This window comes from Eubalaena glacialis, chromosome 3 (assembly GCF_028564815.1).
Source record: "Eubalaena glacialis isolate mEubGla1 chromosome 3, mEubGla1.1.hap2.+ XY, whole genome shotgun sequence".
Taxonomy (NCBI): Eukaryota; Metazoa; Chordata; class Mammalia; order Artiodactyla; family Balaenidae; genus Eubalaena; species Eubalaena glacialis.
This window is the reverse complement of record NC_083718.1, coordinates 161,347,078-161,371,345: the sequence shown is the minus strand read 5'-3', so window position 1 is coordinate 161,371,345 and position 24,268 is coordinate 161,347,078. Positions and strand designations below refer to the sequence as shown.

Here is a 24,268-nt window from a genome sequence, read left to right as displayed (position 1 = left end):
GGGGGTATTTAATGTGCTGTCCAGGGACAGGCCTGCTGTGCCTGGAATTCCACAGCACATATGTAACACAAGCACGGGCTCAGAGCCCACCAGCGGAGGGTCTATTTTAAGCAGTATTCTTTGTATTTACTCAACAATACTTACTAAGGCCTGGTCTGAGCCTGGCCCAGAAACGCAAAGCTAAATAAGACTCTGACCTCAGTCTTGAGTGTGAATAACAGGTACTTAAAAGACTGTAAAACAAAGAGGTAGAATCCGTAACCCAGACAACGCACAAAGTGCCATGGAGGATCAGAGGAGGACCAGCAGGGTGGGTCTTAGGTGGCTTTTGCAGAAGAAGTGCTTTTCATCCCGGTCTTTCTGGGTGAGTCGGGTCTGACTGGTGAGACTCCTGCTTTGGGAGCCCCCGTCTGGTGCAGGGTGGAGGATGGTGTGGGCTGACAGGCCTGGAAGCTGGGGAGTGGTGTTGTAGTTGTCTGGAGCCCCCAGCCGGGGCAGAGGCAAGGGCGAGAGGAAAGAGGACACAGATTTGAGAAGTTGGGGCTGTCTGACAGAGGCAGGAGGGGAGAGCCGGTCAGGAGCCTTCTTTTACAGCTTCCAGGACTCCCACCACGGAGGCCAGCCTTCGTCCATTCTGCAGGTTTGCGTTTGTGCCATCTGGGCCCTTTCCTCGCTTTTCCTGGTGTGAGTTTTCATTCTAGGGGGACATCAGCAATCGGTATCAACTACCCGGAAGACAGTAGCTCGGGGGTCTGACGCCCAGCACCGGTCTAAGGAGAGGAGGTGACTTTTATTCTAAAGAAATTGATACGATAAGCTGAGACGCTGTGCAGTGAATGACCAAGTGCAGAAGCCTAAGAACCACCGAGCAGGCAGCCAACCTGCGCTGAAGCCGGCTCAGGTCCAAAGAATGCAGCCAAGGCCCCGTTTCCGACCAGACGGCGAGATTAGGGAGGGAGACAGGATGCCAGAAGCTGGGCCTGTCGTGTTCAGAGAAATGAAACTACCGAGGAGGAGTGGACTTCTTAAAGGTGCCCATTACGTGGGGGTGCCCCAGCCTTCAGCAGGCCCTGACCTGCAGGGTCTAGAACAATGACTTTCACACTGTGCTCAGGATTCACGGAGGGGGAGACAGAGCAGCAGGGCTCTGGGCCCTCACCTGCCCCACCACGCTGAGCTGCTTTTCAGAATAGGCATCTCTGTAAACCGAACTTCGTGAAAAAGGGTTCTGTGAATTTAAAATCAATTTGAAATTACTGTTAAAGCACATCCATGCTCAGAAGGACCTTAAAACCTCTGACTTCCTGGGTGGGAGGGGCCTCGTGCATCCTCTGATGTGGTCATTCTCAGGGCAGCCCATCCACACCCCACCACGGGTGCATCTACCTCTGGCACCTGCGGTCCCTCGGTGTCCCAGGCAGCACCTTCCACCTCTGGGCAGCTCTCCCCCTATTAAGCTAAAGTTGATGACTTTCTGTAGTCTGAGCTCTGTTTAGTGCAACCCCTCTTTGCACACGACAGTCTCCAAAGGATGCTGTTCTACCCAAGATTTCTCTGCTCCAGGCCTCAAACAGCCATGCTCAAGATGGATTCCAGGTTCCTCCCCAGACTTTCCCAACCTCTCCTGCTTGTTCTTCTTAAGATGGGATGGCCCAGAGCACCCAGAGACCACCCGCCCACACACACTGTGGCTGGAGCCAGCCTGGCCTGATGCAGGACTATGGTCAGCTAGTTTCCCAGCTTCACTTCCTTGTTCCCCAGACAGGAAACAGGCCCAGAATGGGGAAGTGACCAGATCCTGGAGATAGAATGCATGTCTTATTCTTTACTAAAAAAACACTAAAAAGAAAGTCAGCCAGGGTCAGAGGTGTTTCTTTTGTCATGGAAAAAGAAACAGCTAGCATTTGTGGAGTGTTTACTCTGTGGTAGGCGTGTGTTACAGGAATTATACTGTGGAAGCCTTGGCATGATTCTATATGGCAAGAAGCAAGAATGGAGGCTGGCTTAGAAAAACCTCAGGGGCTGGCGCAAAAGCCTGGCCTGTATCTTGTGGGCGGAGGGGGATGGGGAAGGTGTTCAGTTACAGCCCTGCTCTGGAAGCAGCCCTCTGGGGCTGCGTGCAACAGCAGCTTGAGGGGACCCTGACCGAGGCCATCTGTGGTAGCAGCTGATGAAATATGTGTAGACACTGGGTGCCTGATCAATGCCTGTGGGCCAATGGCTATGAGTTGCTGTGTCACCACGCCCTGGGAAACCTCAGTGTTTCCTCAATGCTCAGAGATTCATGTGCCTTGAGATGCAAATAAGATGAGAAAAGGCTGTGAACTGTATTAAATTCCCATAATAAATGCAAGGCATCATTTCTGTGCTGGGGAATACCTGTGAGGTAATGACCGTGGCAAGGCTGTCCCAAACAACTGAAGGCACTGGGGTAGCTACTGTGAGGCACATCAGACCCTTTCTCAAGAAGGGGCTGGCTGGCATCATTGGCTGCTTCAACCTGCAGAACACACAAGTGGGCTGTGTGTTCAGGCCACAGACTTACAGACTCAAATCTTACGGGAGAAGGAAAGAGAGGCCATTCTAATTGTCCCATGATGGCAGGCACCTTCTTGGCCCTTGCTCTGAGTAGATCTGCTCCCCACCAGCTGGGAGCAGAAGAGAAACCGGGCTCATGGAAAATCTGCCCACAGATACCTTAGGTCACAGGTGCAACCACTGCCAGCCTCCTGGGAGGTAGCTCAGTCCACAAGCAGAACCAAGACAGGGAGGAAGGGCTTCCCTGGTGGCACAGTGGTTGAGAGTCTGCCTGCCAATGCAGGGGACACGGGTTCGAGCCCTGGTCTGGGACGATCCCACATGCCGCGGAGCAACTGGGCCCGTGAGCCACAGCTACTGAGCCTGCGCGTCTGGAGCTTGTGCTTCGCCACAGGAGAGGCCGCGACAGGGAGCAGCCGCGACAGTGAGATGCCCGCGCACCGCGATGAAGAGTGGCCCCCGCTCGCCACAACTAGAGGAAGCCCTTGCATAGAAAACGAAGACCCAACACAGCCAAAAAAAAAAAAAAAAGACATGGGCTCATTTTAAAAAAGAATTTTCCAACCCCAGAGCAACAAACTTGGAACAAAGCAAGCTTGAGTGGTAGTGAGCTCCCGGCCATGGACAGTGTGCAAGCAAAGACTAAATGACCTCTCAGATTTGGGGCAAAATATCAATAGATTCCTATGCTGGGAGGGAGGCTGGACTTGAGGTAGATGGGTCTAGTTGGAATCTAAATGGACACAGCACAGTCACTGAAATGGAAATCAGTACGATAAGGGATCAGGGCCCAATAAAGAAAATGCAGGGATCATGAAAGCCTCAGTGAAGTTAACCAAACTGTCAGATTTATATCAGGATGACAGAGGTGCAAGATGGGGAGCAGCTTTAGAAGAAATTCCGAGTTTAAGAATAAAGGGATTTGGTTACTTGCATTTGAAAAACAGGAAACAAGATTTCCCAGGGAGGGCTGGTAGACTGGACCATATGAGCTTTATGTTTACAGGTAGCCTTTCACCAACCCCTCACCTTAAATGACTGACCAAAGCTGCAGCCAAATTAGTGTCCTCACCACTGGAATGTGGGGTTGAGGTCACGGCACAGACACAAGCAGGAATGGTCCATGGACGACGTGAGCTCCTGCCGACCGATCATATCTCATCTCCCCTTCAGTTTAAAGCTTTCTATGCTTTGGACAGTTCTTAGCATGACAGAAGGGCTGGATACTTTGCACAGAGGGAGACAGGGTGAGAGGCATGGCTGTCGAAAGCTTCCAGAGCGCGTACGTTGAGATCAGACTGTCGCCACTGCTGGCTGGGTTAGCTTTCAGAAATGCCATGTCTATGAAGTCTTGTCAGAGGTTAGCAGATGTGCTGACCACTTAGCAGAGAACATTTCATCTGTTCCCAGCACAGTGAACCTGACGTGACCAGGCGCCGGACGTGAGAAAGCAAACCCAGAGTACGAAAATGAGGTGCTGGTCACCAGGGACATGGCCCTTTTGGAATCATCTGATGTACAGGGCAAGTAGAAGCTTCTGAACCTCCTTGAAGACATTTTTCATGGACTGGGAACTACACCTCACATAGTGGGCCATCTCCTGTGTGGCCTTTGTCACGCTTTGCTCTCCTCAGTCCCCTAACAGCCTTCACCTCTGGGAGCCGGTTTCTTCACTTCTGTTAATTCCAGTGCTCACCCTGGGGCTGCAAGTCTCAAAAGATTACAGCTTCTGACACAGTCTCAAAAGGGTCTTCTTTATGGTCTGCCTGAGTATGAAGCAACACTCTCATTGGTCAGAGCTCCATGTCACCTTTATGATCAGGTCTCCAGTCTGACAGAGTTGCCCGTGATGCCTCTGCCTGTGGCTACTGGACTTGACGCTACTGCTCAGCCCTTTTCTGCACTGGACAGAGCAGCAGTGATAATACAAACCAAACATCTGTGATCCTTCAGCACTTACTGGACATCTTCCAAATTATAGGACCTCACTTATCCCTTACTAGAAATTGGTGAGGTGGGTAATGGCATTCCTCTTTTTCAGATGAGGACATAGAGGCTCAGAGAGGTAAAGTAACTTGCCCAAGGTCACACAGCCAGTGAGCACCAATCTCTCAAGGTTCCTTTTTGGATTACGCACCCTTCTGGCTCTTCTGGCTGGAGAAGATGCTGCTGATGGGAGGAATGTTCTCCAGCACGTGGAGAGATAGTGGGAGAGGGGAGGGGACGCTTCCCCCTGCCAACTCCGTCCTCCACCATGGGCCCTGGGGAAGGACCATCATCATCATCATCTGTATCCATAAGCATTCACTGGGGTCCACTCAGGGCCTGGCCATGGGCACATGGAGGGGCAAGAACAGGGTTCAGCTGGGGTTTGCCCCGCAGGTGGCTGAGGGTCAGAGGATGCAGAAAGCAGGGTGCCCAGTTAGTGGCAGGGGGCTGTGAAGGAAAGAACACAGGATTTGGAGCCACAGAGGTCTGGGTTTGCATCCCTGCTCTGTTTCTCACTACCTGAGTGACCATGGTCAAGTTCCTTCGTCTCCCTGAGCCTCAACCCCTCATCTGGAGAATGGGGGTGTGTGTGTATATACATATAAGTACTATTCAGCAGGGGATGATGAGGATTAGAAATTATATTTGTGAAGTGCTTAGTGCTGAGTTCTGTACCTGGGGCACAGCAGGCCCTCAACAGACAACGGCTGCTGTTACTACAAAGGAGGGTAGGGGAGGTTGGTGGAAGGGGAGGGGCAGCAGGGCGAGGGGACTGCCAGGTGGGACAGGGCTCTGTCTAGGAGGCCATGTGCTGCATCTCAATCAGTGGTCACCAGAGGTCAGTAAGTTGCCTGAGGTCCCCCCTCAAACGTACACAGGCATTGACAGTAGAGCCAGGACTACGACGGCCAGAGTCTGCTGTCCCCAAACTGGGTCCGGGTCTGATGGTTCTGGGTGTGACCTCCTCACAAAGGACCACTCCATCCCCACGCACCTCCCTGCACCAGGCCCGGTGTCAGTAGAGAACTGAGTCAGCACACCGTGTCTCCAGAAAGCCCGAGGGCAGCTCTCCAGCAGCGCTGGCCCTGCCTGGCTGGGGCATCACTTACAACCGCTATCTATAGCATGTGAAGGGCCTTTCAGAGCAACCGTCGGCAAGAAGGCGACCCCGTGGCTAGAATGAAGTTCAGATGAGATGCAGAATCAGCTCGGAGCAGCTGAATGAGAACAGAGCCTGCTAAGGCTTCCTGCAGATCTCCTTGGTGTTTGCTGGGAGTGGAGGCAGGTGCCGTACGTGTCCTCCAGCCTCACAACAGCCTGGGAGGCGGAGACAGCTGCCTCTGCTCCAGAGATGGAGAAACTGAGCCCAGAGATGCACAGAGACCTGCCCTCAGCCACACAGCTAGCAAGTGGCACCACAGCATGCCACAGATCGTTCTGATCGGCCCACCGTCTACATTTTAAAATTTACACGTAAACGGTACACGCATTGCATGAAATGGATTTCCCCTGCCCGTGGGCTCTAACGTTGGCCATCAGGGGAAACATCCATTTGTCTGAACCAAACAGAAAATAATAAATGTCAAGACAAGGTGAGATAACAGGTCCGGGGGCTTCGGAAGGAGAGGCGATATCTGGCAGGCAGTGGCAGGGTGGGGAAAGGTCTGGGAGACTCCGTGGAATGGGGACATTTGACCTGGGCTCTAAGGACAGTCCACTGTGGGGATTGGGAGCTGGAGAGGAGGAGAGGTCCCTCCAGGTGGAGGGAACAGCAAGAGCAGAGGAGCAGAGGCAGAGGAGCCTGGGATGTATGGAGGGTCGGGCTGGGGCCGAGAGAGGAGCCTAGGGAGATAGTCTGGGGCCTAATCAATCACAGCGTGCTTTGGAAGGACCTGGGGAGCTAGTAAGGGCTCTTTCTGAGCCGGCTTTAAGGCCAACTGTCTGGTGGAGTTACAGGAATACCAGGCTTTGGGGATTTAAAAATAGCCCCAAATGCATGGAGTGTTTACAATTTATAGTTATTTTCATTTGTGCATTCCCACTTTCCCATCGAAAAAAATGAGATGAATGATATAGCTTCTTCTATTTGATGGAAAAGGGACAGTGGTCCTTCCCCATCCCCCACTGACACCTGTGACCCCATCCCAGGCCCCTTCCCAGCCTACCCATCTCTCTCGTCCTCTCAGGCTGCCCTCCACTCACTGCCACCCCTTTCCCCCTCCAGCCTCAGCCTCACCAGCACCCTGGTCCTCCAGCCTTGGGCCAGTTCGTCCATATGGAACAATCTTCCCTCCCCCGCCTTCTGCCTTTGTTAACTGCCCCTCGTCCTCAGGCTCAACTCACCGCTATGTCCTCAGAGGTGTTTCCTGAGCACTGCCCAGCCCTCCTGGTCAATGCACACAGGTGCAAAGCCAGCCAGGAGGTGCCAGAAGCGCAGCTGCGGGACTTGCCAAGCTGCCGTTTTTGAGCGTTCAGTCCCCAGAACAGCCCTTGGCTGTGTCATCAGTACTCTCCCCACTTTGCAGACGAGAAAGGGAGGCACAGAGGGGCTGAACAACCTGCTCCAGGTCACATACCCAGCAGTGATGGCGTGAGGACTCAACCCAGGTGGCCCGGCCCCAGAGGCCATGCTCCTGATCCCCACCCATCCCTGCCTCTGTCCTGCCCTGCCAGCTTCCTTCCAGGCATGCCAGGCTCCATCTCCAGACACATGCTGGCTCCAAGCTGCTGGGGCGGTGCGTTCGAGGCCGTCTTCTCATTTAGTCCTCACCTCAACCCCAGGAGGTGGCGCTGCTCCTATCACCCTCCAGGTGAGGAGCAGATGCACAGGTGGGCTAACAGTCCGCCCCACATCACACAGCCCATCAGGGCAGAGCCAGGGTGGCTCCCAGGTCTGCCAGACTCCAGATGCAGTGATCTTCCCTGAGACCGCAGGAGACAGCCCAGGCCAGCGTGCCCAGTCTCCCTCCCGATGAGCGCCACACCTGACCCGCAGGAAGTGAGCTTCCCGTGAACTGCATAAAGGCCTGCGGTGATGCTCCTCAGAGTCATGTTTCGAAACCCACACCAGGGACCCACATCTCGGGCCTTCCAGGAGTCTGAGCTCAGAGACGGGCTTGCCCGAGCAGAAGCCTGAGGTTCCTGCCCCAGCGAAGCTTCACCCCGAGGGCTCACAGTCACAAAATCTCAGGTTCACGCGCAGGTTACAAATTCCTAACAGACATTAAAATAAAACATGACAAATGTAATAAGGAGCATTTGTCCAGGTGCCGCCTGAAATCAACCTGACGGTTTGCATCACAGCCCGCAGGAGGCTCTCATCTGAGTAAGCAGGTGCATGATGCACCTGGTATGAAGTGGGCCAGGGAGGATGGGAGCCAAAGGCCCAGGAGTCCAGGGAGGGGACAAGACACATGAGGGATTCCTGCAAGGACGGAAGCAACCTTCGCAGCATGATATGCGCGCGATCACCCTGGTTCCTCGCCAGCAGAGGGATAGCACCCAGGCCCAGCCAGCAGGTGGGGTGCTGAGAGGGTGCCCGGCCCCACGGTGGACGGTCAGGCCTGTGTGCAGAGCCTGCTGAAAACCAGACCGCCTCCTCACTCCTTCCTTCGGGGACCCGGTGCTTGACCCTCATCCGGGCATCTCATGGCTGTACTAGGGAGAAAAGTGAGGAGGTCGGGCTCCTGCCAGGGCTGGCCCGACATCTGGGGGAGCCCTGCTGGCTGCTTTCAGTGTGTTGTCCCTGCTGGGAGGGCCCTTCCAGGCACACTGAGCAGAGGAGACCCAAGGAAGAGGGTGAAGGGTGAGGACGCTTTGTGAGGATCTGAGCAAGCACAATGGATGCCCAGTGCTGTCAGACCCCAGGCAAAGCCCCACTGCGTTCACAGTAGCCTCTCCCCCGCCTCAGGTAAGGGCGGGCTGACTGAAGGCACTCTGGCCCCTAGAAGGGGGAAGGAAGAGAGCCTGGACCAGCGTGCGGATAGCCGTGGTCACTGCTCTGCCCTTTCCTGCAGCAACCGGACCCCACGGGCACCGCGCTGGAGTCCGGGCGGGGGACGGCCCCCTGCCCAGTATGAATCCATGGCACAGCTGCCTCCTTCACCTCCAGCTGGAGCCCCTGGGTCACTGCTCAGCCCGTGGCTGGCTCCCTGGGGACACTTTGTTCCCCTGGTCCAGACCCATTCAAGTCCCCACCTCCACTCTGCCCCACGGGCTCCTCCCTCCTCACCCCTGACCATGAAGGAGGGGGACACAAGTCCCCAGCTGCCCTCCTCACGGGAAGGGTTTACCGCTTGACGGTGAAACCAGAGGCGCCAGAGGGCAGCCACTAGGAGGTTACAAAGCTCAGGAAAATCATGGTTTATAGAGTCTGGACCTGAGCTCCCGAGCTAAGCAGTCCCAGAAACTTCCGAGAGACGGATTTGAGGCAGCCCAGCTGCTAGATCTGCTGACGCTTTGAAAGTCTACGGGAACTGGTTTCCTCCTCTTTACTAGGGGATGGCTCCCCTTCCTCCTGAATCAGACTGCATCCAACCTGGCCCCCCTGGGCGAGCACACTTTCCTCCCTGGCCCCTAAAGTTCCGGCCCCCGGCTGAAGAGCACAGCCTGTGGACAAGCCTCCCTGCCCTCGGGCCCACCGGCCGCCTCCACTCCTTGCCGTCTTCCCTGGGGAGGTACCCTGGCTGCTCCTGGCTTCAGTCCCCAGAAGCCCAGCCTCGCCCCTGGCTGGTGGCCTCCTGGCCCCAGTCTGCCAGCCACACTCGCCAGCGGGTTATAAGAACTTGCTCAGAGCCTGGCTTCTCCCTGGCTGCCTTAGGTTCACTTTGGCTCCTGTGTCCGCCCTGTCTGCTGCCACTATGTTCCTGGGAGCCTGCCTGCCCAGCACGCCCGCCCCCTGCTGCCCGGGCTCCAGCCCAATCTGCCTTCTGCTGGCTGCTGTGCCCTGGGACACACTCTCCTGGGGGCCCAAACTCTCCCGCCAGCTGGGCTGTCCTTCTTTGGTCTGCAAGCCACCCATGGTGACAGATGACGCCTGTTCACAGCACAGATCCAAAATTCTGCTTGGAGTTCAGGCCCTGCTCCTTCCTTGGTCTGATGCCTTTAGCTTCCTCTCTTGGCCTTGGCTGACTCCACTTGTTCAGAGATCTGCCTGGCGGTCCCTGGCAGCCTCTGCCCTTTTAAACTCTCCTCAATTCCTGGCTCCCCTGGTCTCCTTTCTTCTGAGCCAAACTGGTTCTCTCTCTTTTTTATTTTAAGTTTTTATTTTGAAACAATCACAAACATACAGAAAAGTTGAAAGTATAGTTAAAAAAAAATTCTTTTTCCTGAACTGTTTAAGCATAAATTGCCAACCCCATGAAGCATCACCCCTGAATTCTCCAGGGTATGTTGCTTCCATCCAAGGCCATGCCAGGTCTCCCTGCCTGGTCAGGCTCTAACTCCCCGTGCAGGGTCTGCCCCCTGAGGGGAGGCCCTCCTTAACCTGCTTGGTTTTGGCTCCCCAACCAGGCCACCCTGGTATCTCTTGAACCCAAGGAATCCTCTGGAGCTGAACGTCTCTTTTCACGGGAGCTGAAAGTGCTTCAGAATCCCAGCCTGATTCACCACAATGCCACCTCCCTGCCATCACCACAGTCACAGTGAGATGGCACAGGTCGTCCTGTACCCTCATACACACTCACCACACAGCCTTCCTCCCTTCCTCCTGTTGGTGTGTTTTGAGTGAAGGCCAAGAGACTGGCTTCTATCATTCCTATGCTGTGTTAACGCCTCCCTGGGCCATGGTTTCCTCATTGGCAAAGTGAGGAATTTGGATCAAATGATTTCTAGGGACGCTTTCATAATAATGATACCAGTGGACTTTTATTAAGTGCTTATTATTCATCATGCACTGTAAATTCTTTACATGAGTTAAGCCTCATATGAACTCTTTGAGATGTAATTACTATTATCATCTCCATCCTACAGATGAGGAAACTGAGGCACAGAGCAATTACATAACTCACTTAAGATCAGCCGGTCGCCGTGACAGAGCCAGGATTCCCACGCGGGTGGTTTGGCTTCAGTGTTTACACTCTGCCACAATGTGCTTGCAGAAGGGGGAGACATTAGTTGACCCCTTACTTGAAAAGGCAATCATGTAAGGAAATATTGATCATTCATGGCAGAATAAGACACTGTGCCGGGTACATTATACACCAACATCATCGTTTCCTTTACTTCTCAACAACTTTGATCGATAGGTTACTATTATTATTCCCATTTTTCAGAGGAGAAACCTGAGCCATAGAGAGGTTAAGTGACTTTCTAATCAGTAGCACAGCCAGGATTTGAACTCAGGTCTGGCTGGTGCCAAAGCCGTGCTTTTGTCACCATGTGCTGCTGCTGAACTGAGACACGAGCCCTGCTCAGAAGGCGGGAGTGAAGGATGCCACTCATCCCCTCTGATTGGCAGGGTGGTGGGATGGAGAGGGCCAGACCCTGGACAGCTGATTCACGCGTCTGATTCTATTGAACATTCGCAACAGCACCGAGAGGTATCTCCACCTCCAGAGAGGCACCGAAGAGCATGATTGAAGGCACCCAGGTGGGCAGGCGCAGGTGGGATGTGGCCGCTGGAGGGTGTCAGTGTCTCCCGGGACTGGGCCTTCACCCCTTGGGCAGCAAGGTGCAGCTGATGCTTGGGGGACAGACCACAGCAGGGACCCCTCCTCCAAGAGACCAAGAGACTCCAGACCGACTCTCTCCTCATTTTTTTAAGCTCCTCATTTTTCTAGTGGGTTCTGGAGATTTGGTATGTCTTTTGACCCCCTCATCTCCTCACCTGTGTGTGTCCAGGCAAGCAATACCCAACACCCAACTCTGGGCTCCAAGAGGAAATTCTTCCCCACAGATGTCTTATCTCAGGCCGGAGCACACTGTCAAGGTCTCCTGCCCAGGAAGGGGTACCCTGCAGATGAGCTTGGCTTAGATTCTCTGACCTTTAGAAAAGGCAGCTTCTCTGAGGCAGAGACAAGGGCTTGCAACCAGCCCACATAGCCCCCTCGCCCAGACCTTCCCCTGTAAGCTGCCTCTGAGCAACGTCTTCCTCAAGTATTGAGTGCAGAGCTGAAATGGCTCATCGACTGACAACAGCTGGAAAGATCCTACACAGCACATCACAAGAGCCAGAGATGGTTCACCCAAGCCACATGGCCATCATTCATGCTACAGATGAGACACCTGGGTTCACAAGAAGCAAAGGCCTGTCCAAGGCCTCAGCTCTAGTAAAGGTAGAGTCAGGACACAGTCCCTAGCCCTGGACTCCCAAGACCCAAGCCCTTTCCCACATCCTCCAATTACCAATGGAGAGACTGCAATCCAGAGAGGAAACATGATTTGCCCAAAGTCTCCAGCTCCAGGACTCACCCCACTTACCTCCCTCCATGTGAGGCCTCATTTCAAACAACACCCAAAGATGGAAAAGGTAAAGTTTCCTGTGATTTGCAGCTAATAAAATTCAGGTGGACCCTAGTGTCAGACTCTCCATCTGCCCAACCCATGTGTCATTTTTATTTTTTGATTTCATTTTTATTGTCCATAGATCAAACTCCAACTCTTGCCCTCCTGATGTGCTGTCCACACACAGCCATCAGAGACATAGCCTGGCTTACACCTTCAGTGGCTTTCTACTGACTGGGAAGAAAGGCCACCTGAGCCTGGGGAAGATCACAATCATGCTGGCGGAGGGAAGGGGGTGGGAGGAAAGGAAGATGGAAGGAAGTAAAGACAGTGAAGAAAGGAAGCAAGGAAGGAAGTGGTCTCTTTGCTGAGTACTTCCTCTATGCCAGGCCTGGGAAAACAGCCCATAGTATCTTACCATTCAATTCTAACAAGGAGCCTGTAAAGTAGATTCCACTGTCCTATTTTAGGGACTGGCCAGTAATTGTTGGAGGTGGGCCTAGAATCTGATTCTGTCTCAGGCCAATGCCCAAGGACTTTCCAGACTTTCTACAACACTGGCCCTTTCCCCTGTGCTCCTCTGAGTCCTAGAAGTTCAGGAAGGTGCCACAGGGGCCCCAGGAACCTGTGGGGTAGGTTGAGAGGGTGACCTTCCCTGAAGAGTTCTTTGGAAGAATGAGTTCTGTGCCTAAAACGTATTTAAAAACAACCCTACTAGGAGTCTGTTATTGAAGATGGTGGGGAAACATTCTTTATTTACCTTTCTTTTCCCTTCCCTTCCCTTTCCTTCTTTCTTTTCTTTCTTTCTTTCTTCCCTTCCTTCCTTCCTTCTTTCTTTTTCTTTCTTTCTTTCCTTTCTTTCCTTTTCTTTTTCTTTCTTTCTTTCTTTCTTCCTTTCTTCCCTTCCTGCCTTCTTTCTCTTTCTTTCTTTCTTTCTTTCTTTCTTTCTTTTCTTTTCTTTTCTTTTCTTTCCCTCTCTCTCTTTCTCTCTCTCTCTCTTTTGGCATAATAAACCCACAAAGAAGAAAAGAGCAGGAGAGGAGACTGACAATAAAATTGTGGAAGCTGGAAAGAGATGGATGGGCGAAAAAGACTTTGCAGACTCAAGACAATGGAATCTAAGTTGACAGCAGGGAATATGAGAATCAACCCGATTTACACCACAGGGCCCCCCAAGGACTCTGCAGGTGGGGATGGGGGGAACCAAGATAAGGATGACTAGTGGAAAGTCTTGTTAGAAGCAGTCAGACCCCATCCCTTCCTCAACTCCAGCAGCCAGGAGACCACCCCTGAGAAAGCCTGGAGGTTTCTTCTCTGCAAAGGGGGAGATGGAAGGCATTTGAGGGGGACATCAGGCCAGGTAAGGGCAGGGCAGGGGAATCACAAAGAAATGAAGGGATGGAGTGAATGCATCACTGGAGGCTGAGACTCCTCTCCCTTTCCCCTCCCACCTTTTTCCTTTCTGTGGCTCCCAGGCTATGGGAAATGAACCCTGCCATCTTTAGGCGTGAGACTGGAGTCTTCGCCCAAGAAGAACGACCTAAGACTCTGCCACTGCAGCCTCCCCAGTGGAACAGCCCAGATGGGCAGTCACGGGGAAGCCTCGCTCTCACACCCAGGCGCCCAGCCGTCTCTGAGCCTCCCACTCTTAACATGGGAAGACAGCAGAGGTTATCAGACACCTGAGAGAAGAGACTAAACAAACACAAGGATGAAGGGAACCTGAGGGAAACAGAAACCAAGTGGAAAAGAACACTAAAAACAAAACAAAACCAACTAAAGTTAATAGCCTCTGAGAGAGAAGATACTGAAATCAACCAAATACGAATAGGATATTATTACAAGGAATGTTCAGAGAAAAGAAAGCACTCTTGAAAAATGAAAACATGAGTGGCTGGAAGACAAAATGGAGAGAAGTACCCAGAAAGTAGAGCAAAAATACGAAGAGATGGGGATTCTGACAGAGAGGTGTGAAAATTAGAGGAACAAGCCAGGAACGAAGAGTAGCCCCCGCTCGCCTCAACTAGAGAAGGCCCGCGCACAGCAACGAAGACCCAATGCAGCCAAAAAAAACCCAAAAAACGCCAGGAGGTCCAACACCTGAATAACAGGAGTTCCAAAGAGAGGAGAGAGAAAAATGGAGAAGAGGAAATCATCAAGGAAACCATTCAGCAAGATTTTCTAAAGCAGAAGTCCCTGACTTGCCAGATTAAAAGAGTCGCTAAGTGATGAAAAGCACCCCACACCGAGATTCACGCCTGTGAAATGTCACTGCTCTAAGGAGGAAGAGAAGAGCCTTAGACAGTTGCAGAGGATGGAACAGAAATCAGAATGGATCGGGAACTCTTGAGAGCAACCTGGAAGCTTGAGGACAAGGGAGCAATGCTCTCAAAACTCTTTCAACCCGGAATTTGACACTTCAATCAACTGAGGAATTGAATATTCCAGTATTCTCAGTCATGTGATGCATCAAAAAGCTCACCTCTCATGGGCCATTTCTCAAGAAGACCATGCTGAAGGATGGTCTCTGTGACAATGAGGAAGTAAACCGGGGAAAAGGAAGACGTAAGTCGATGAGGAGATCCAGCAGTCTGGTAAGAGAATCTCCAGGGCGAGAGTGAAGGCAGCCCTGGGATGGCAGCTGTGCCCCAGGCAAAGGGAGCAGCCCGTGTGGCCAGGAGCCAGCTGGACCCCTCAGGGAGGGACTGTGTCAGCAAGATGAGTTTACAGAGGACCCGCTGCATCTGAACATCTGCAGGGGAGAGTTGGTGAGGTGAGAATTGGGGGGGGGGGTTGAATTAGCAATACATATATAGAAAACTAATGAAGTTAACACATACACAATTTTTATTCCTAGAGAAAATGAAAGCCGTATAGGAAAGCCAAAGTAACTACAGTTCATTACGTGACAGAGCTATGAAGCATAAATGGTACAGTCTAACGAGAGGATGGGGGATGAGGGGGCATATGTGGACCAGGAAAGGCTCTTGAGTCACTAGCTAATACCTAAGCTGAAGCGCCTGGTAGTAGCAACCCAGACACATTATTTAGAGATATGGAGGTCAACCAAGATAATCAGCTAAAAGAGATGAAAGTTATTGCTTCTGGGGGTGGGGGGCTGGGCAGAAAATGTGGGGGAAAGAAGGGTGCTGCTGTTTTCCATAATGAAATTTGTAAAAGTATTAGGCTTTTTCAACTCTGTGCAATTTTGATAAAAATAAAAACTGAAAGAGAGAGAGAGAGTACGTGCCACTGTTGGCTAAGAGGCTGCTTCGCCTACAGAAGAGAAGGGGAGAAGCCAGCTTCCTCCTGGGCGCCCAGGCTGATTCCCCAGGACAGGAAGGAGGCTGGGACTCAGGCAGATGCTGTCCAGGCCCAGGGGATGCCTGGTCCTCGCTGTAGCCGCCAGGGGCCACCACCTGCTGGCATGGGGACTCCACTTCCCGCACCCCCAAACCCTCAGGCTGAGCCCCTTGCTGCCTTAGACCCCCTACAGCAACCAGAGGCAGTGTCTGCTTGAGAAATGGATTCTCCTTTAAATTTTAATAGGATGCATTTAGGTCTTCCCTGACCATCCTCAGGGCTCTGGGGACTCTGGCCCCAGCATACTCAGACACTCAGTCTGCCCCCGTGATCAATATGTCTTTTCTTTTTCATTTTTTTTTTTTTTTCCACTGTCGGTGACTTAGGTTTCATAGTGACATAATCAGCTTTCTCTAATGCCTGGAGCCAGTGTTCCCTGGGAAGCCTTTTGAGTGCTCAGGAGAAAGATGCTAGGCCAGTACAAAGAGTCAATCTAACTAGACAATTTAACCTCTGAGAGATTTATTTGGAGGATAATCTTTACAAAGGAATAACTTTTCCAAGAATCTAAGTGGTTTCCTAGGAACAGACATTTCCTGCTTTTGTTTTCAAAACAGCCATTCACAAATCTATTGCTGGGAATGTAGCTGTCTAGGAACAGTGAGAAGAGGTCTGGATGGGGGCTGAGAGAACCCTTCCCACTCCCCACCCCCAACCATCAGTCTGCCTGCAGCGCACCCGCATCTGTCTTTCCTCCTGTTACTCTAGGAGAAGCACCCCCTCCTCATCAGCTCAGCCCCACCCCTTGCACCTCTTCTAGAACTCCGCCCTGCGCTCGGCCCCTTCTCTCCCGGCACTGTCATCTGCACCTACCACCTCCACACCCCCAGCAGCTCAAGCACACCGCGCGTCTCTCTGGGTAAAAACACCCACCTGCTCAGCCTCATACACACTCACCCAGGTCCCACCCCTCACCCCCTCGTTTTTTCCTCCTTCCCTCCATAGCCAGCCTCTTGGGACAGGTTTACTTACACGTGCTGCCTTCAGGACTCCATCTCCCAAAACAGCTCCCATCAAGGTCCCATCAGTGACCCACATGTGGCCACATCCCGTGGACACTTGCCTGGCCTCCCTGCCCTGGGCCTCTAAGCGGCCCTCAGCACAGATGACCTTGAACTCCCTCTGCCCTTGGCTTCCATGACTTCTCACTCTGCCAGGTCTCCGCCACTCCTCTGGCTTCTCCTTCTCAGACTCTTGCAGCTTCATCTCTACCTGCCCTCTGACTGCTGGCATATTCCGGCTCAGCCCCGGATGCCCTATTCTTTTTTCTCCTCCCCTCTCCCCAAGTGACCCCATCCAGTTCCATCCTCCTAAACAGCATCTACGCATTGACAAACGCATGTCCCAAATGTGTATTTCCTGTCCTCTGAAGGCCAGCCTCACATATCCAATTGCCACACGCCTTCCTGAACACTTGGATGTCTGACTGGCATCTCAAAGTGAACATGTCCACCAAGCTTTGATCTCCCCTTCCCCGAGCCCCTTTCTTACTCTCTTCCCCATCCCTGCCCATCTCGGTAAATGGCAGCACCATCCATCCAGCTGTTACTCGAGCCAGGAACATGGCAGTCATTCTTCATTCCAAGCTTCTCGTCCTCACCCTTCATATTCAATTCACCAGAAGTCCTCTAGCTCCACCCCCATCTCCAATGTGGTCTCCCTGGTCTGAGCCACTGGATGTCGCACCTGGACTCTGCAATATCCCACCCTCTCCTACCCCCACCCCCTTCTCAAAGCTCAGGTCACATTCCCTAGGAGAGATGAAACAACAGGACTTGGGGGAAACAGAAAGAGAATAAAACCAGTGTGGGCGCATGTGATGGAGGTTGGACAACTCACTCCCGGCCCACTGGGGCCACACTCAGAGCTGCATGTCTACACTTCCAGGGAGAAGTCTGAGAATTAAAGAGAAACCAAGGCACTGGATCAGGAAGAAGACAGGGCCCTGGCAGCCTGGACTCACCCAGGAAGGACAGCAGCCTCTATCCAGAGTTGGGTGCCCAAGACCACTTCTCTCCGGCCCCCGAGACACAAGGGATCAGCTCAGAGCAGGCACTGGCCTAGGAGCTGGCAGCCCATGAGCTGGTCCCTTTTGGAATCATGTTTCATTTTTACCTGTAACACTTGCAAGGCAGGTCAGCAAGCAAACGACCTTGGCTCCCAGCCCCAGGTGCTTGCCCCATAGCTGAGGCCACCGGACTTCACCATCCCAGAGCAAGCCTGACTCCAGGTAGATGGGTTGGTCCTGTCCGGCCTGGTTCGGCCCTCATTCTGTGTCCTTGCTCCTTCCTGAGACCCAGAGTGTCCACCCTGTCACGGATTCTGAGAGCTGCTGAGTTCAGGGATCCGGCCCCTCACCTGAGGTCTCAGGTAAAGTGAGATTCCTTCATTTAATAAACATTCTCTAGCACTGCTGGGCACCATTTTCAGCACTGGGGATACAGCAATGAATAAAGCACAATTCCTGTCCTCTCACAGGGTGTACATTCTGGTGGAGGAAACAGAACAAACTAGTGACTTTCTGGGGAAAAATAAAGCAGGGAAGGGAAGGGGGATAAGAAATGCTAGAGGAGGGTACACGTGGGAGGGTGGCCTGGGAAGGCTTCACCAAAGTGTGACTGAAGGAAGTGAGGGAGCTGCGGGACCCTGGAAAAAGTGTTCAAGGCAGAGGCTTCCCTGGTGGCGCAGTGGTTAAGAATCCGCCTGCCAATGTAGGGGACACAGGTTCGAGCCCTGGTCCGGGAAGATCCCACATGCCACAGAGCAGCTAAGCCCGTACGCCACAGCTACTGAGCCTGCGCTCTAGAGCCCACGAGTCACAACTACTGAGTCCACGTGCCACAACTACTGAAGCCCACGTGCCTAGAGCCCGTGCTCCACAACAAGAGAAGCCACCACAATGAGAAGCCTGCACACTGCAGTGAAGAGTAGCCCCCGCTACCCCCAACTAGAGAAAGCCCGTGTGCAGCAACGAAGACCCAACGCAGCCAAAAATAAATAAATAAATTTATTTTTAAAAAAGTGTTCAAGGCAGCGGGCACAGCAAGTGCAAAGGCCCTGAGGCAGAAGCATGTCTGACAAAGAGATCCTCGGCTGGAGCACAGGAAGCAAGGGGTAGAGGGGTAGGCAGAGGTCAGGGAGGACCTGGGGCCAGCACACGCAGGCCACTTGTGGGCTGTGGAGGGTGCAGAGTGGGAGTGACAGGGTCTGCTGATGTTAAACAGGATCATTCTGGTTGCCGGGTTAAGAATACACTGTAGTGGGTAAGGGTGGAAGCAGGAGATTACAGCAGGACACTGTGACAAACCAGATGAATCTTGGCAGTGGTTTGACCCAGGAGGTGGGAAAAATGGGCAGATTCTGGATATGGTTTCACAGGGTGAGTTGACAGGATTTGTTAATGGAGGTGAGACAGAGCCGTTTGGGGCCTGAAGACAGGAAAAATGAAGTTGCCTGTGCAGAGTTTGAACAAGTGATTTTGCTTCCTTCTTTCAAAGTATATCTTTTTTTCTTTGGCCACTCAAAAAACTTCAAAAAGACATTCAGCGAATGAGCAAATGCACACAGTTTCTCTGCCTATGTTTACATTTCACAACCTTTACGTTATGAACACATCGGTAGCAAGCTTTTTTTGTTCCAGTTTGGATTTTTTGAGTGGTTTACCTGCGGAGTTTATTCTTTACACCTATCCGAAAACCTCCAACTTATTATTATGTATTTAATTCATAGTTTAATCAATTTGGTCCCCAATAAATATACAGAGGTAACAAATATTCCCAAGGCATAATTCAACAACATCCTTAATCTGGAGTTCACAGTAAGATGGGGCTACACGGAGTAGAAATTTAGAAATTTAGGATAGAAAATATGCTGCACTTTTAGGTTTCAAAGTCCAAGAAAAAATGGGTTTGTGAAAAATTATTAGCAAACAAACTTTAAATTTTTAAAAATTAAAACTATTCTCTCCAAGCTACTATTTCATAAATACACACACACATATGCGTGCGCACCCGTGCTTGCTTTTAAAAATATAGGTACACAATAAACCACATGTGGATATACTGCATAAACTCTCAGACCTCAATAAAAATAAATTCAGCTATTAGAAATGAAAATACATGAGCTAGAAAAGCACACCTGTTAAAAATATAACTCCTTCAAGTGGAACTGTACCAAATTAAGCAAACTTTCAAAATAATTTCTTTAACAAATATACCAAGAGCCCCAGGAGTTACAGTGGTTCTTCAGCATCTGCTGTGCTGTGTTCTAAGGATGAGTTCATTGGACGCCCAGGTGACCATCACACAGATGGCTGAGACCTGACACGGAGCTCCGGGGAGAAGTCCGGCGGGAAATGCGAGTCTGGGAGTCATCAGCCTATAGATGGTACACAGAGCCACCTTGGGAGTGAGTTTACACAGAGAAAAGGGGAAGCCCAGGGGCTGAGCCCTGGGGGCCCTAATGTTCAGAGATCAGGAGATGGTGGGAAATCACCAAAGATGACGAGAAAGTGCTGCTGGCAAAGAAGAGGAGGGTCAAGAAAGATGGCCACCTGGAAACCAGGGGACAAAGTGTTTCGAGGAGGGTGGCGGGGTCACCTGTGTCAAATGCTGCCAGCAGGTCAGGAAAAAAGAGAAATGAGAACTGACCACGGAATTCTTCAGCATTGGAGGTCACTGTTGACCTTGATAAGTGCAGCTTGTGAGGTGTGATGAGACCAGCATCCCACTGGCATGAGTCTGAGAGAGGATGGGAGGAAAGATGAGACATGAGCAAGTATAATCATCGCTTTCCGGAGTTTTCCTTTTGAGGAAAACAGAAAAATCTGGCAAATAAGCCCTTTAGTAAAAGGAATGTTTTTAAGGTGGGAAACTTTAAGTTTGGATGTGCTGAATTGAATGGGCTAGGAGAGAGGCAGTGGCTGGAGGGATGTATTTGGCGGTACTGGGGAGCTGGGAAGAGATGGGGGTCAGTACCCTTGGACAGGAGCACAGATGGTTCTCCCTCAACGGCTGAGTCCTGCCATTGGTGGTGGCAGGGTCTGGCGTGGATGCCTTCTGCTGAAGGCCTGAAGGGCTTGGGAGGCAGCCCCGGACAGCCCCATGCCTGTGAGTCACCATACCCACACTTACTGGCCCAGCCCACAGCTGGGCTTCTGTCCCCTGCCCTGTATTCCAGTTCCAAGTTGAGGCTGGGCTGCCCCTCTAAACCCAGCCCACCCCTTGCCCCTTGACAATGGCCACCTTTCTGAGGACTCCCCACCCCAGCTGGGCCTGGCCTCCATGGTTTCACCCTCTGATCTCATCATTCCCTTCAGGCCTAAGCATCGACCCCTCCCCCTCCCCCCCAGCTGGGCCTGGATGATCACTTATGGTATCCAGGTAGCTCCTATCAATTCTAGCCTCTTCTTCCACACCAGCCCTTTGGGCTGAGCTCTCAGCTTTCCTTGCAACAAGTGAACTTGAGTTAGGACAACACAGGCATTACCCTCAATGAACCGTATAACTTTGTAGGTGTAAAATCAACATTCTCGTAACAAAGGAGCCTTTCTAAAACAACCGAGGCAAATGCAGGGATGCTGGGTGAGAAAGTCAACACGCTCCTGATGGGCACTCCCGGAGGCTGCCTGGAAGATGCAGACTGCGTTCGGGTGTGGAAGGGATGGGGAATGCAGGGCGGGGGCTGTGTGCCGGAAATCAATGTGGTAAATAGGAACGGATGTATAGCGTGGACAAAGCATGGCCCTAGGACCCAAGCCAAGAGGGGACTTGCAGGGGAGACAGGAATGGATTTCAGTACCAGTTATTCCAGAAGTAACACAGAGAACTAGGGAGTATGGAGGTATCTGAGAGGTTAGTTAGAGGAGAGGGCTGAGTACCGCCCTTTGGAGGTGGTTAGGATTTGGCAATGGGCAGAGCCCAGCAGGCACAGAAGGTGAAGCACAACAGGGGTGAGTGAGACTGTGGGGCCGGGAAGACCAGCCTGAGTTTCAACTGGATCCTGCAGGTAAGGCGGCCACAGAAGGCTCTGGAGCAGAGGTGTGACACAGGCAGAACCATGATCAAAAACACCCAATAGCACCAACATGGGGGCCTGGAGAGAGGGGGTTAAGAGCCGTGGTACAGGGAGTGCAGAGAGACCACCTCTGAGTCATGGACCACTTGGTGTGGACACCAGACTTTGGGGACTAATTGGAAGGGGGAGGGTTGGGGGAGAAGAAGGTGTCCAAGATGATACTAAGGTTTTGAGTGTGAAGGGCTGGGCGCATCATCCGGGCTCCGGATGTGGAATGAGATGTCGTTGGTGGCAATTGGAGGGCTTGGTCCAACTCATGCTGAGTTCGAGGTGCCCTAGTCTCCCAGGCAGAGGTGCCTGTGAGGCATCAGAAGCAATGGTCTATAGTTCAGGCGTGAGGTCCTAGCTGGAGACTCACATTTAGTGTCCTTGGCACAGTGAGGTTTGAAGCCAAGGAGGTGGATGACGGTGACCAGGGAGACCACTCAAGGCCAGAAGAAACCAATCCGACTGACCAGGTGCGTGAGTCACCATTATACCCAGACTGCCGACCGACCCACCTTTCCTCTCTGCCTGTCCCAGTCTCATGCACCCTCCAGGCCTAGCCCTCCCCCTCCAGGAAGCCATCTCTGGCTACTCCAGCCTCGGGAGTCCTTGCCTGCTGTGATCATCTCAATATTGGGGGTCTACACCTCAGCACCGGGCCTTGTGCTGCACCTGAACCAAGCTCCTTGAGAGGAGAATCACAGTTTACCCCCTTGGCTCTGGGCATCTTCTGGCACAGAGCACCCATAAGGCACTGAATAAATAGCTCCTCCTGGATGGACTGAGTGATTGATCAACTGCTGGGTTGGATGTCAAGAAGAATAGTAAGGAGACTAGTGATGAGAAGACTCCTGCCTGTTGGACTCATCCAGCGTCTACTCTTGCTGTCTGGTCTCTTGACTCATGGCCATGAATTAGATCTATATGGATCAACCTGACTACATCTCAGAACATCACTGAGTAGAAACAACAAGTTGCAGATGTATCGTAAATCCTCTGGAGTAGTCAGTGCTGTCTACCAAAGAGCCCTGGTCCTCCCCTGTGCATGGCAGGGCTGTGCTTCCCCACTCTCAGGGAGCTGGGTGAGGCCTGCGGTTTGCTGTGGCAGATGAGATGGGAGCAGAAGCTTCTGGGTGGAAGCCTGAAGAGTCAGTGCACAAGGCACCACTGTCCCATCTTACCCTCTCGGCCTTGGCTGGCCTGGATCTCTGAGTGACTCCCAGGAACAGAACCCCATTGCAGACCCTTGTCAAACAGGTATTGGAGTGAAGTACAAATACTTGCTGTGTTAAAAAAAAAACACAAAAGAAAGAAAGAAAAAAAGGGAGGGGGGAGGGGAGGGAGGGAGGGAGGAAGGAAGGAAGGAAGGAAGGAAGGAAGGAAGAAATGGGCCTAAGGCAAAGCCCTGGTGACCTCAGGTGGGTGTGCCTGAAGGGTCTATTCAGTGTTTCTGGGTGGGGGCACCCTTGGCATTTTGGGTGGGACAGGTGGTTCTGTGGTTGGTGATAGGATGGTCACATACCCAGCCCTGTCCATGAAATGCCAGAGGTGCCCCCAGTTCTGTGACAACCCAAACTCTCATGCCCACATTTGCAAACGCTCCTGGGGGTGCCACCAGCCCCAAGAGAGCTGTAAATGTTGAGGGGTCACCAGAAGGGAGGGTGGGAGGTACAGCGGGGGCCCAGATGGGACAGCGGGGCTGCAGGAGAAGATGACCTGACCGGCGGCATTACATAACCCCCCCACCAAAGTGCTCAAATTAGATGTGACAAGTAGAGAGAGTGAGGATGACGTTCTTCGCAGCTGACAGACAGAGTGAGATTATCCTGGAAGGGATAAAAGCGATGGACACAATGGTGAAAAAATGCTCCGATGCCCATTTGTCAGCACCATGAACTGCAGCCTTTACACGGGGCGGCAACAGGATCCCCTGACAATCCACAAAGTATGTAATTATTGCCTTTTACAGATAGGAAGCAGAGCTGGAGAGGTGAGGGGATTGTCTGAGTGGAACAGGTAAGTGGGAGAGCTGCTCGGGGGCAGGGATGCTGGACCTGGAAAGAGAGGGAGATTCTGAACAGAGCAGGTAGGATTAAATGATGACCTGGGTGGGACGGTGGGGATAGGTTACAGTGAGGACCCCTGCCTAGGCTGTAGGGAGAGGAGAAGGGGACTCAGGTGTGGCCTTCACCTTTCAGCTGAAGGTAGACCGCATGGCAGAGACTCTGGTGGCTGAAGCTGTGAACTAACTGGGGTGGGGAGAGGCTCCTGCCAACTGCCCTTTCGGGGCTCAGGCTTCCCAGGGGGGGATGAGGGCAGCAGGGAGCCGCCTGGAACCAGATCTCCAGTCTGGGGACAGTTGCCTCTCAGGGCAGAAGCAAACCCCCTCCTTCATGGCCGCTGACACTCAGCCATCCCCTGGGGCCCCACAGATGGTCCTTGAAACTGCTGGGAGAAGGCTGTGACCGATGCACCAATCCCAGGATGAAGTCTTATGTGGCCTTTGGAGGACCCCAATGATGTGAGAACACAGAGACACACGGGGGCGCTCTAACCAAGTAGCAGAAGAGGATACCCGTCAGTCCCCAGATGGAAAGAGGGCAAATATTTCGAAAAACCTCTGGTCTAGTGTTTCTCAATGGAGCAGTTACTGGAACTCTGAAAAGGATATTTCTCCCCCCCGGGGGACGTGTCCCTGCCACTGCAGGATGTTTGCCCTCCCTGACCCCCTCCCTGTCACTATGACAACCCAACCCCCCAAGTTCAGTTTCCAAACACTCCCTCTCCTGAGAGCCCCTGCTGGTCAGTGCCACCGGAGGATGCCCACTGGTGGCCTTGGGGAGCTGGGTAGTGTCTGCTCTCCCAGCGCTACAGA

The 24,268-nt window shown here is 52.4% G+C and overlaps 1 protein-coding gene across 2 annotated transcripts in view; it reads right to left on the bottom strand.

Moving 5' to 3' along the window:
- Nucleotides 1-24,268, bottom strand: part of HIVEP3 (HIVEP zinc finger 3) — a 98,315-nt gene that overhangs the window by 23,679 nt on the left and 50,368 nt on the right. The window lies entirely within an intron of this gene.